The sequence below is a fragment of the Harpia harpyja genome, chromosome 2 (assembly GCF_026419915.1).
Source record: "Harpia harpyja isolate bHarHar1 chromosome 2, bHarHar1 primary haplotype, whole genome shotgun sequence".
NCBI classification, from domain to species: Eukaryota; Metazoa; Chordata; class Aves; order Accipitriformes; family Accipitridae; genus Harpia; species Harpia harpyja.
Window position 1 is genome coordinate 73,553,981 of NC_068941.1, and position 13,255 is coordinate 73,567,235.

Genomic DNA, 13,255 nt, shown 5'->3' on the forward strand with positions numbered 1-13,255 from the left:
GCTGGATGCCACTGCTATCATATATAATATTTCTTGCTTGACATTATGAACCTACTGCTTATCTTCAGGTGGATGTTCAAGTACCAACTTGTTTTATAGCCCTTTGTGGCAATGAAAGAACAGATGACATACTTAAACAAGGATCATTCCAGAAGAACATCACATAAATTTTGTGTCTCCTTCCTCTCTAAGAAGAACAGATAAGTATGTCAGGGGCATATAGAAAAAAAAAAACCAACCCAAATGAGAATTGTTTAGAGCAGGTTTAGTGAGGCTTGGTGAGTCATTACAAAGTCCTGAACTGGCAGGTGCTTGTTGGCTTTTTGAGCCCTTCCCCTTAAACACTGTAGGCATTCCTTTTTTTCCCTAATTTTTTTTTTTTTTTTGTACCTAGTACTGCAGCACTGAGCTCACCTTAATGCCTGAATTTAGGCTTTTATTAGGAGCTGATGATACCAGATTATGCATGCATAGCTCATCTGAATTTTCCCTATGCTTGCTCCTGTAGACAGTTCTGGCAAGAGTATAGCTAATGTTTCTATTAGTATATTCTTCAGTCTTTGGAAGCAGGGCAAGATTTACTTAGAGATGAAAAATAACTCACCTTCCTACAGAGCACCAGTCTTCATATCAACCTTCCTATCTCTTGCCAAATGAATGTTGAATTTGGCTTCTCCTTAGTATTTGAAAACTTTGTGTTTGTATTCCTTGACAGGCCCTGTGTTTTCCTCTTGAGGTCCACCAATTTACACAAAACCACTGTTTTCAGGGACCTATGTCTATTCAATACTAATAGAGCTCCTCCGGACTTATGTAAGTACTACTCAGAAGTAAATTTGGCTAATAGCCTATCATTAGGATTAATTTTATTCTTTGAAATAGCTAGTGTAAATTACTATTGACCAGTAAGCCAGAGGTGGCCAAATAATTAACTGCTTTCAAATAGAATTAATTGAATAACTGAAAACAGGACCAAAGAAGAAAATAGCACAGGCACGAAAAATTACTGTCAACAGCTCTCTCTTTCCACACTCTTTGTTAATGTAAAGAAGTGTCATATCTTTTAGGCTTTTTCATTAATACAAGACACAACTTCTACATGAGTTCAGCAAACACTCCAGTCAATATGACCCCACTGATACCTAGAGGTAAGGTATCTTACATGACGAATACGAAAGCTCTTCAGTTTCCAAAAATATGCAGCTCAAGTCTCTTCATGATGGCAGCCAGCATATCGAGCAGTACTTCTAGGCAATGTATCTTCTACTTTGATAACGGGGTATCAAATGATCATGGTGTTCGAGCATACCTTTCTCCCTTACATTTGCCTGCAATATCTGGTTTGAGAGGATTGCTCATCCACGCAGTACATAATATTGACTTCCTAATGTTGTCTTGTTAGATAGTCGTGTGACACAAGGAGTTACTCTCAACTCTTCATCCAGACAGCTTGTGGAATTAATTGAGAACAGTAGTTGTGGAGTCGCTAACTTTGTTCTGCTCAGATAAATAGCACTCTCTTACTTTTCCTGGAAATAGATGTGTCAGGAAATTTTAGAGAAAGGTAGAGGCTCTGTCTTTATGAATTCAAACAGCAAGATGAGAGGAGAAAGAGAAAATGTGCATTGCTGCAGGAACAACAGAAGCTTCTCCGTTGCTCAAGTTTGGACAACGGGAACTGTTTGGGGTTTTTTGGACGGGGGGAACTGCAGACTCAGTAGAACTGACCAATATCTCCTTTTTTATGTCTTCTGATTATGGAACTACAACTTTTGAAAAAGTTGAAAGCTCTTTGGGCTGTGATATAAGCAACGGGTGAGATCAAACCCCTGGAAAGCAGATGAAGCCATCATGTATCTGTAAGTGTCCTTGGCTGTTCTAAAGATAATTGCCTTTCATGATTCCTGTGGGGCTGAAGTAGGTTCTGCCACACATCATAGGAAGATTTGTCTTTCTTAGAACATGCTAAAGAAAAATTAGCCACTTTTCATACATCTGCAGAATGCTCGCCAGGTGCTGTAATGAAATCTTTTTTCTGCATTACTACCATTACTCAAAGTCAGTAGGAAGCAAAAGAAACAACAAAATACCAAAGACTTTCTTTCATACGGAGAGAAAGCCACCTCTGTTCAGGGCAACAACAAAAGGCCCAGCTCAATGGGTCCATCTTAAGACCTTCAGAATGAGTGTAAACCCTATTGCTTTTGCATCCTGCAGCTTTCTGTTCTGCAGGTCTGGGTAGTTTTCTTTCAGTCTGAAGTACTGAAATACTCACCACTGCTGCTAAGTCAGGTAGATGAGAACTTATCCTCTGTGGAGACATGAAAATTCATGATTAGCAACAGCCAGCAATCAACACAGAAATTAATGTACTGAGGTATACCGGCAGAGAAAATATCAGGTTAATTTGTTTTTTGCTGGCAACCTTTGACTCTTATGAGTGCAACAGTTTAGATGCATTTATGTGTGTATGCAGGATTGCATGTACTTGAAGATCGATTCAGAGGGAAAAAATCACACAATTTAAAGATTTCAAAGTTGCAGGGTTCAGAAAGTAGAATTTATGTTTTGGGGGAACAGTGGGCAGAGCTGATCAATGAATGGTTACTTGCATGTTACTGAGATTATTTCTGTTTTACAAATAGGGGAATGAAGACAGAAGACTAAAACAAGACTGTATGTCAATGTAGCAGTAAAATCTGTAGGCTGAATCTGTTCGCAGTTTAAGTGCATTGAAGTTTCTGGACTTAAGTATTAATTTGGTTTCAGAATTTTCAGAGTGAGTGTTCATTTCTTTGAGTCACTACAGAATGGCACTTGGGAACATCATGAAGCCAAGTGACCAGGAGCTAGCAATTTCACTGAAACTTCTGATTAGTCTGTCTGAATGCAACAGTGCCCTCCTTGTGAATCTTTTAGGACTTCCACCATCACCTACATCCTCCAAGAGCTCAAAATGTCAACACCTATATCAGCTTCTTAGTTCCTCCAGAAACTGGAAGTGTTTATATGGGTGTATGGCTGAACACAAGCAATAGGAACAATCATGAAGTGGGAATCCAACCAGTTCCTAGATTCTGGAAAAACTGATACATAATGCAGAGCCAGACTATAAACTTAATCCAACTGCCCTGTTAAAATTACCAGTCTAGTGGACAATCTACTCTATTCACTATATCAACTGAATAGCTTTAATTTACAAGCAAAAGAAATCAGCTTAAAATTTTGAGCATCTTAAAAACATTTTTATTAGATTATATAACCAGTCATGAACAGAAATGTGTGGAAAAAGGCAATTTAAAATTATATGCTCACATAAACTATATAAATTCTGTAAAATGGCTGTGTGCCTAAAAAGATCCAGGCACATATATTCTGGCTGGTATTGTGACTGGGATATCCAGTTATCATGGAGTGTTATTCCCAGTCTTGGGCTGGTTGCTCTGGATTTTTGTTGATGATGGAAAGTTCTTAAGGGTGCTGTTCCCTTGTAGCCCAGAGCTCACGCTGACTGTTGGTAGTGAGCAATAGTCTCATCCAGTGGCTGCTATCATGTCACAATATCCCTCCTAATGTAAGTACAGAAAGAAACAGACTTCACTGTTTGTAGTAACACTTGAAATGTTTGTTTTCTTTAGGCATGTTCCCACTGGTTTAAATGTTCTTATTACTGCAACCAGCTATGATGAGTTACTGCTCATCATAGTCACCTCAGATTTCATCTACCAATTGCAGGAGTGCAGGAGACCTACAACATATCTGCTGTTTGCTAGAAACGCCTTTGAGACTAGACAATCTTATGGTCCTATTTTCTCTCCTGTATTTGGGTTGCTAAGTGTTTCCAAACGCCTCTGGTCCTCAGAAGTCAATCAATAGAGTCTAAAACTTGACCTCTGAAATCTGAATGTTATAAGAAAAGGTATTTTTGTGGAATCTGGGAGTCGATCTGGATTTGATCCATCAGCTGATGAATTAGAGGTAGCTGAATTATGCTTCAGAGCTCTGATGGAGGATATGCAGTGCTCCTTCTACTGTGTGCCATTTCGTCATACGGTACTAAATCACCAAACACACATACTGCTGGTGCACAAGAAACAACAAATAATGGGCACAGTCTGAACGGTGCATGGCAGCGCAGTGCATTCAGGAGCCACACTGGCTCCAGACTGGAGGTATAAAAGAAATATCCTTTGAAGATCAGTGTAGAAAAACAATTACCAGTGCTCCTCTTGTACCAAGTTGATTTATTGCACATTGGATATCCATCTGTCTGGCAACAAGCAGCACATATGAACAATGCCGCCTTTGCTTTTTCCAGAAACCACCTTGCTTCACTGAGATTTGCGGAGACCTCCCACTGAGATGCTAGTATGCAGTAAAGTCTGTCTGATGAAGGCATCATTACTGGTGAGCTGCCAGGTAAGCTCCAGCTTGGAAAAAGAATTTGAAAAATATCCTTTTTCACCCACAAGGAAATTCATGTGCCTCTTTTGTGGTCAGCATCTCAAAATCTATGAGTAATGGGTGCAGCAAATGAAGCGAGCTGGCACCATTTTGTGCAGACTTTTAAATGCATGTGCAGTGATTTTCTGCACAATTCAAGAAGTTTCATGTCTTCTACATACACATTTAAATCACTCAAACCTGTATGTTGCACTAAAGAAATATCTTCCCTGGCCCCATCGTTGCTTTAGACTTTCAGACTACACTGACAGCTGAGCAGGTCTGCAGCATCCTGCCTTAGAGACAAAACACCATGCTCCAAGGAAGCTCCCAAAGGTGGATGTGAGTCCCTTTCATATACCTTGTAGCTGAACTTGGTTTGTGCTTGCCACTGTAAGGAAGACATGAATTCAGGTTAAATGCTGTCGAAATAGCCCTGCAGTTATCACAAAGGTATACATACAAAAAATTCAGCCTTTGCCCCAAATTTTGGAAAAATCAAAAAGCAGTAATAATATAATGATAAGATCAAGTAATGGTACCTGCTGCTAGACATTTTGTTTATTGGCCGTTTGTATGAAGAGATCAATCAAATGTAGAATGAAATATTCAAACATTCAGGCCTAAGACTTCAGTTTAGCTAAAAGCCTACAATTACTCATTGTTCATTCGTTATATATCATCTGCTAATGAAGAAAGATTAAGTGCCTCAGGATACATGAGGGACGTGTTTGACTGCATGTAATAAACTAACCAAATCTTTGTAGCGCTTTGTAACAAGCAGCAGTACAGAGTACCCTGATGAGCAAAGCTGTTGGCATTTTGGCTCAGCAGTGGCAAGACCTGGGACAGGAATAAGATGGGAAATAAGGAGCAGCAGCAGAGCAACAGTAAAGGTCATGCTGAGTGGTGTTGCAGAAGGCATGAGTTGAACTCACCAGCAGCCCTGCACAGTCATTCTCAACCACAAGGGTTATATGATGATAGTAAATACCATGTTTGCTAGTAACAGAGCAGAAACCTGTTATAATAAATACTGTGGAGATAGTGGAAAAGAGAAATGTGTTGCAGCTTGTTTTTCCTTTGGGGAAATAAACTAGAAGAACAATGTGCATGGCCTTGCCTGAACTTCATCTCTTTTTCCATCAACAATTGTTGTCCTGGGTTTCTCTGAGGACTTCAGGCACTTACCTAGGATTCTGGACACCTAGTAGTTTAAACAGAGCTGAAGGAAAACAGCACATGCATAGTATGTTAATAAATTCTGGACGTACTGGTGTCATTTCACATGCTGCCTGCAACCAGAGTCAAGTACGGTAGTTTTATTAGAGGAAACAGAGAGCAGTTACAAGCCTGCAGCAGCTTCAGGAATCTGTGACACCAATGCTAATCTTATCTGTGCTACTTGCAACTTAGACACATGCCTTTGATGTGTGCTATTGGCCCAGGTCCTATAGTTCACAGATTGAGTTTCTGTTATTTCTGTGCTATTTCCATGAAAGACTTACCCAAAACACATAAAATAACCCCATGACTTACATGCAGCATTTGTCCACAGAAGCTGCTGATGTTGATCCTGCCTGCAGAAAGTTAAAATGTTAAAGCTGAAGCTGACAGGTCAAAAATCCAACATTACTCAGCCCTTACTTGCTTAGTACTATTGCCAGAAAACTGCTAGTAGTATCTGCTGGAAAAGAGCCTTTACCTGAGGCTATATCTTGTGAATTTTACAGGCAGGAACATCCCAAGAAACAGTGTTTTCTATAGGGAACAGTTTGTTCTGTTTCAGTTGGTAACGAGAGCTGTAGTTTTGTTGAGACTTGTGTTGAAATACTATATCCATGACAGGGAAAACTGTAATTACAATTATACCAGTTCTTTATATCTTGATTATGCTATTCTGTCATCATAATTACTAATACATGCATATTATGAGTAAAACTGTAATATTTCATTTAAGCACTGAATTTGGACTTAAATTCCCTGTATCTGCCAGTATGCTGAGCACCACAAAAATGTGGGTGTTTGGAGGGTGTTGCTGGGTGCTAAATAGGAAAGCAGTCAGAGAAGCTGGCTAATCCCACTCTCTTCTGACTGCAGTTACAGCTGCAGCGTGCCCAGTAAAACCTTCCAGAGATTACATACTTTTTTCCAAGCATTAATCGTTTCTAAGGCTTACTTATTCTTAGGGGTAACCAAAAATCTTGACAATCACACCAGGAAGAAAAATTCACCACTACCAATGAGGCATCATATTTCTTCACTCCTCCTCCAGCTTTTTAATTCTGGGAAATGTTGGATCTCTGGTGACAGAGCTCCTATCCAGCCCCTGGGGGATTTTTTCCTGCAGCGGTTCCTGTTTTCCCTTCCTCAGGTCTGAGATGCTTGAGCAGGCTCAGGGAATGGCTGATGCTCTCCTTCTCTGGGTAGTCTTCCACTGCCAGCACTGCTCTTCGAGATGGTGTCCATCACAACATCTGGACGCCACCATGGACCGGGCTGCTGTAGCACAGTCACTACATTAAGGGTGCCGCTCCATCCACACGCGTGGGAGCTGGACTGTGTCCTGGCTGGACTCAGAACAGGGGATGAAGCAGCACAAAAGGTGGGGTTCTGTCTCAGTAATGATTAACTGGAATATCCCTGTCAATACTGAGCAGACTTTGTAACTGAATTCAGGCAATAATAATAACAACATCTTATCTCTGGCTAGGGACATTTTGCAACAGACTCTACTGCGGGTTTATGGATCAATAGGTGCCTATCAGCTCATGGGACAGCCCAGGCTTTTTCTCCTTTTGCTGCCATTAATATTTAGTACAACTCACCCGCTGCTGAAAATAGTACTGCAGGGGATATATAAATAATTTCCTATCCATTTTTAATTTACTTCGTCAAATTTTGTCATGCCAAGACTTGGCCAAAGTAACCTTGCCTGAGCTAGTTGAACATAATGTCAATGAAAAGAGTGGCAATTTTAGAAATGCAGAATGGTGTATTTCTGCTGTGGGACTGTATAATTTTTGACATCGTAATTAAAAAGCAATTACTTTTGCACTGACGCAATTTGTCATGCTGTACATCCTCAGATCAAAATTAATCATCTCTCAATACATCACTTCTGTGCCACTTACTTTAAGGTAATATTGTGAGACTGTGAACACAAGCAATCCAAACAGAAATCATCCAAACAGAAATCACACGGAATATTAAGTGATTTTGCTCCTCTTTTTTGAAACGTCGATCTTCTCTTTTAGGCTTCAATGTTCAGTTATATCCCACAGCCCCTGTGCTTGTGCCTTCCATCTGGTTTACTTATCGGTGTCTCCGTTTTCCTGGGAGATTGAGTAGAAAGTAAGCATAAACAGGAAAAATTAGTAGAATTATGGTCAGATGGAACATATGTGGCACTTGAGCAGGGTTGGGGCATTAAAGAGGACTATAGAGCATCAGCACATCTATAGCTATGTTTCCTGAACTTTCTGTGCTTCAGTTTAGTGTTTAAATTAGGAAGGATCTCAGGGCTCTTTAACTTGCCAGGATTGTTGTTTTTCTCTTGGTAAATGGAGATAGTGATATGTTAATGCTGGTGAGGGCTTTTTGGTTTTCAGGAAAGCTAATAAGTAAAGCTTGATACACATGATTTGTATTTGCAGGTATATAGCTATGTAGAAAATCTTTTTCTCAAGAAGGTTGGAGTGACAAAATGTCTAGATTAGAAAAGAAAAATCAACCTGTTATAGTTCTGTTAAGATAGAATGTTTGGGCTAATAATTAAAGGAAAAGGTTATTTTGTAATTAATTAACCATGGTAGAATGATAAAAAAGTATTCTGGGGTAAGTCTGAAAAAAAATCTTGCCTACTGTAAGGTGTTAATTGATGCCGTGATGTTATGTTATGAAAAATAATGTGTGAAATAATAGATTAAATGAAAGACATACTTGAAAGAAAGGTTCCCTGAAACTTTCCTGCAGATGAATATTTTGACCACAATATCCACCCACTTCTGCTTGTTAGAGTAACAACTGAGTTGCTTTTCAGTAGTAGAGAACCTGCATCTCGACTTTGCTCCAACAAACCTGTGAGTACTTTCTGTAATCATTTTACTATGACTCACCAGTGATAACCACAATAAAAGCAGGGACTGAATTTCAGTCTAGCTGTGTCAATCTAATCCAACAGTCATGCCGCAGGGACTATAAGATGTCTCTTTGCACTACAAGAATATTAAAAAATGGGAGAAGACAAAGTAAAAAGTCACAGATTCTAGCAAATGTATCATCCTGTGATGTTTACAAAGCTTGCTCTCTTTAATTCACCAAAAAAGAGAGCGAGAAGTGTCTGGCTTAAGGATTCCTTTCAGGAGAAGAAGCTACCCTTCCCCACAAGATAAAAGATCTTTAGCACAGGATACAAGAAGAAGAAATTGCTAGAACCTGAATATAGGCAAAGTATAAATTATTTTCCAATAATGGTGCTGAGTAATTACTGGAACAACCTACCATGGGCAGTGTGGATGCTTCATCGCCTCATGTTATCAGAGAGCATGAGGCTAGTGCCTCTCTGCAAAGGTTGCATTATCCTAAAGCACAATTTGAGGACAAAGCAGAGGCAAGATATAGGATGAAACTAAAAAGCTGTAGTATTCATAAGATCAGCTTAGATATTATGACAACCTTCATAATCTTAAAATTTTAAAATATCACCTTATCGTTCCTCTCATTCAGGCAGGAAATCTCAAATTTGGAGATTAAATTGTTTGCCCAGTGTCATATAGCAAGCCCCTAGTAGCCCTAGGAATGAATCCCTATCTACATAGTGCATTCAGTACAGCTACAGCTCAAAGAAAAATGTAGTTGATTAATGAAAACAGGATTCAAACATCCTAGGACTTGCTTAAACTTATCAAGCCATATGTTATTCTTTTACTTCTTCACATGAAGCAGCCCCACAAATCACATATCAGAAGTGTCTGATATTACTCATGAAAGTTATGAGCCTCTGATAAAAAATTGTGGAAATTGTCACTGTCTTCCTGCGTCCTGTTTTTAGTAATATTTTTAGTATAAGGAATGAACTATTATCCATATTACTATTTTGTTTATTTCTGTAATTTATGTCTGCCTAGACCACTTCTCCTGCTGTAAAACAAACACATAGCCACATACTGATGTTGTTGAAAGTCTGACTTCAGGGGAAGCAAAGCTGGTTCCTTCTGGTCACCTAACATTGTATGTAGCATATTACAGCATAAAAATATGGCTCTGCATAGGGCCTCATTGTCAAGAAGTTTATTATCTATCCCAGTGCAGCTCCAACTGACTGTTTAGCAGATTATACATCCCCTCTGTGTCTGACCCACAGAGAATGTAATTTTGGTAATGTTCTCGAACAAGAGACCTTTTGCTCAAACTCCTAATGTTCAGACCTCAGCCGTGGAAGTCCCAGATCTAATTGCAATGTAGTACTATTGATTTGATTAGTATTTCAAGAAGAGTAGGAATGGAAAGAAGTTTTTCCCTGGCGTTTGTCCCAGTCCTGTGCAAACCATTAGTGTAACTCTCCTATATTGACTAATTTCTGGATTTTCAATTTCAATAAGAGAAAAAAAATTTAAGCTACCCTTTAAGCTATTTGCATTTTTAAGTTATTGCATTTTTACTCCATTAGGAAATAGGAAAGAAACTGTAAGCTTTCAGCCATGGTGGCATCAGGCAATTTTGGCTGTGCTTTGGCAACTAAATTGGCAAAAAACCCCTAAAGAAGTATGGCGTGTGCACAAAAGGAAAATCCTAAAGCAGGCATATGTGGTCTCAGTCTTGAAAATGGAGGCAGCCAACAGAACACAACCTATGAAATGGAGGCAGCAGATTAATAACAGCATTCTTTTTTCTAGCGCTATATGAGATTTTCTATCTGACTGCATTTGATATGCTTGAAAGACTGCATTATCACACAGTCAGCTGCTGAAACGGTCAGCAAATTTTAGAACTGTGGCTCTACATACTCAGGAAATGAATTGTGAAATTATGATATTAAATATTTTGCAAAAACCTTTCGGCTGCTCTATGGAAGAGGATGCTTAGATGTCTTTTTCTGTTTAGGAATATTTCTCACAGGAAAATATTTAAAGTTTGGGATTAATTTTATGCAACTTTAGCCACCTGGAAGGTAATTTTATAAATTTGAGCTAATAATCTAGGCAACTTTCATACTCAGTGGAGAGAGATAAGAAGCTTCCGTTGGAGTGCACATCATCCCTACTGTCTTGTCCCCCCAGTGCAGAGTGGGATAACTGCTTTCAGGAGGTGCCTGGTTTGTCCTTTTGACTATAGGAAAGCCTGTACAATCAGGTCACTAACGTTTAAATGATATGAATCCTATCTAAAGTATTTAGTGTGGATTTTAACCCTCTCCGCTCTCCTCTCCCTCAATGCACACCCAAATGCCGGCAGTGAAATGAATCAGGGTTAAGGTAGCTGTTTTGCTGTGAAATGTGCTGCTGTGGAGCAGATGCTGCTGTATGTCTTCTCGGGCTCTTCTGATTTGGGCAAGCAGTGCCCCACATGAAAGGAGGAACAGTGAGCAGGCAGCTGCCCTCTCCCACTGCACAAAGCAGTGATGAAAATAAATGTACAGTTTAAAACAAAAAACTCCCATTTATACACATTTTTTTCAGCTAGATATAAGCTCTTTTTTTTCCAAGCAGTGAAAAAAAATATTATCCCAAACGATTTGCCTGTCCTCGTTCATCAGGAGTTTCACGAAACATTTGTGTTGGCAGAACAGAGGGATGCTGTGCCGAGGTAAAGGAGCAAACTGGAAAGGCTGCGTGGGGACTGCTTAAGCCTGCACAGCTCTCCGTGGCTTAGTCAGACGCTGAATCCAGCCCTTCAACTTTGAGGACAGGTAGATGTACACTCCGTGGTCATAGGTATGTAGGCAGTATGGTTGTTATGATCCAACTACATAGCTAGATCTTTTATATATCTTTTTCTTCCACTACTGCAGCTCCTGTTGTATTTACTGTGGTTTTGCTTCTGTCATTCAGCCATAGTATTTGTTTGTTATCTTTTCACCAGCCTTCAGGTTTTACATGCAAAGTGTTAGGATTAGCCACTCCTTTCAAACTATTTAATAGGAGGGATCAGCCTCTTAGCACATTTAATTTTTGTCTTAAGCCTTTAAATGATATTGTTACTAAGAGAGAGTTTCCGAGATGCAGCCTGTTTGCAGGGTTTCTTACCTGAAGGTTTGCTGATCTCATTTTTCTACTCTTTCTCCTGAGCTCTTTTATGTAAGACAATGTCTGAGGGTCACTGTTTTGACTAGCAGGGAGTATTCCCAGGTACATGCATGAAGGGCAGCCCAAATCAAGCAAGGGGAAACTTCTGCCTCTGACTGATAGACCCTGGAGTGCTGCAGCTACATCGGGTCTCATCCAAAACCACTCCCCTATTGCCAATGTCTGGGGGGACCCAGATCCACTGAACTATACACTGCCAGTACACATATGAAAAAATCAAAACCCCCTCTCCAAAGACTTTTCCCCATAGAATGTTACAGGCACTGCACTGAGAATTTTGGACTCCAAAAAAAGCAACACAATAACTTAAAAAAGAAGCTTTAAAAAAAAGAAAGAAGAGATGCTGAGGTTTATTGCCCTTCATATGTTTAAACCTTTATTTCCAGTTTTCAGATTTTTTCTCTAGACTCATAAGGCTTGTTATTTTAAATGAAACTCTATAGTCACGTCATTAATTGCACCCACGTCTCTACACATAAGCAATGGAGAGAGCCAGTGGTCCCTGATGGGTGACTGCAGGGAGACTCAGGAGGCTGAAGTGATGTGTGGAGGCAGCTACCTGGGGTCAGCCAAGAGGAAACACGAGGCTTACGGGCCCAAGTGGAATTCAGGCCGTTTGCATACCATCCTATTGAGCCTCCTGACCCTAGGAGAGGCTGACATGTTTTAAATCAAACACAAGGCCAAGCGATGGCTAGCAAAGAGAACAAATTTTTCTGTATTTCATTTGTTTCCTAATCTCAAAAATAAGTTTAATAATTGCAGGCACTTGTCAGGTTAAGTACATCAAAGACTGGGGGAGCAGCAACTGTGGTAATAGGGTCATAGAAGTAGCTTTCCCAGCACTGTGTGGTTCTGGGAGTCCATAACAATAATATCACTTTATCACACAGTAATTCAACTTCCTCTCAGGTTTCTGGGCAGTGCTTTTGGCAGTGTTTGCTATGGGCCTGGGGCACAAGCTAGCCCACTTATCTTGAACAAGTTGTGACAGAGGTTAGCTTTGTCAGATTGAAAGCATGTTTTCAAAAGCCAACATGTTTCAAACTCTCTTAAGAAACACTTCTTGCATGTAGTGGAAAAAGCACGTAGATTATTTTTCCTTTTATTTAATTTTCTGTGAATTTAGGATACTTTGTATGGGTTTGGGAGGTTTTTTGATTTTATAAATTTTCAGCAGAGCAGTAGGATTTGGGATTATACTTGTTGGGTAGGGCATGTCTGCATGGCATTTCAAATGTGTGATCATGGATAATGAAAATGCTTGCTGGAAATCAGCTCACTCATGTTCTGCTGTGTATGTAATCTGAGCAGCACAGACTTGCGTGTGCATTAGTGGGCCAGATGTACACCTACAGTGCATCTGTACCAATAAATAAAGGGGGCCAACATTAAAGCTCCCTCCTTAAGGGCAGGCAGCAGGACACAGTAGGTGATACCATACTCTGTGGGCATTGGGAGTGGTATCGGGGAAACGGGCTGAGGTGTATCCAGAGCATGCGGTC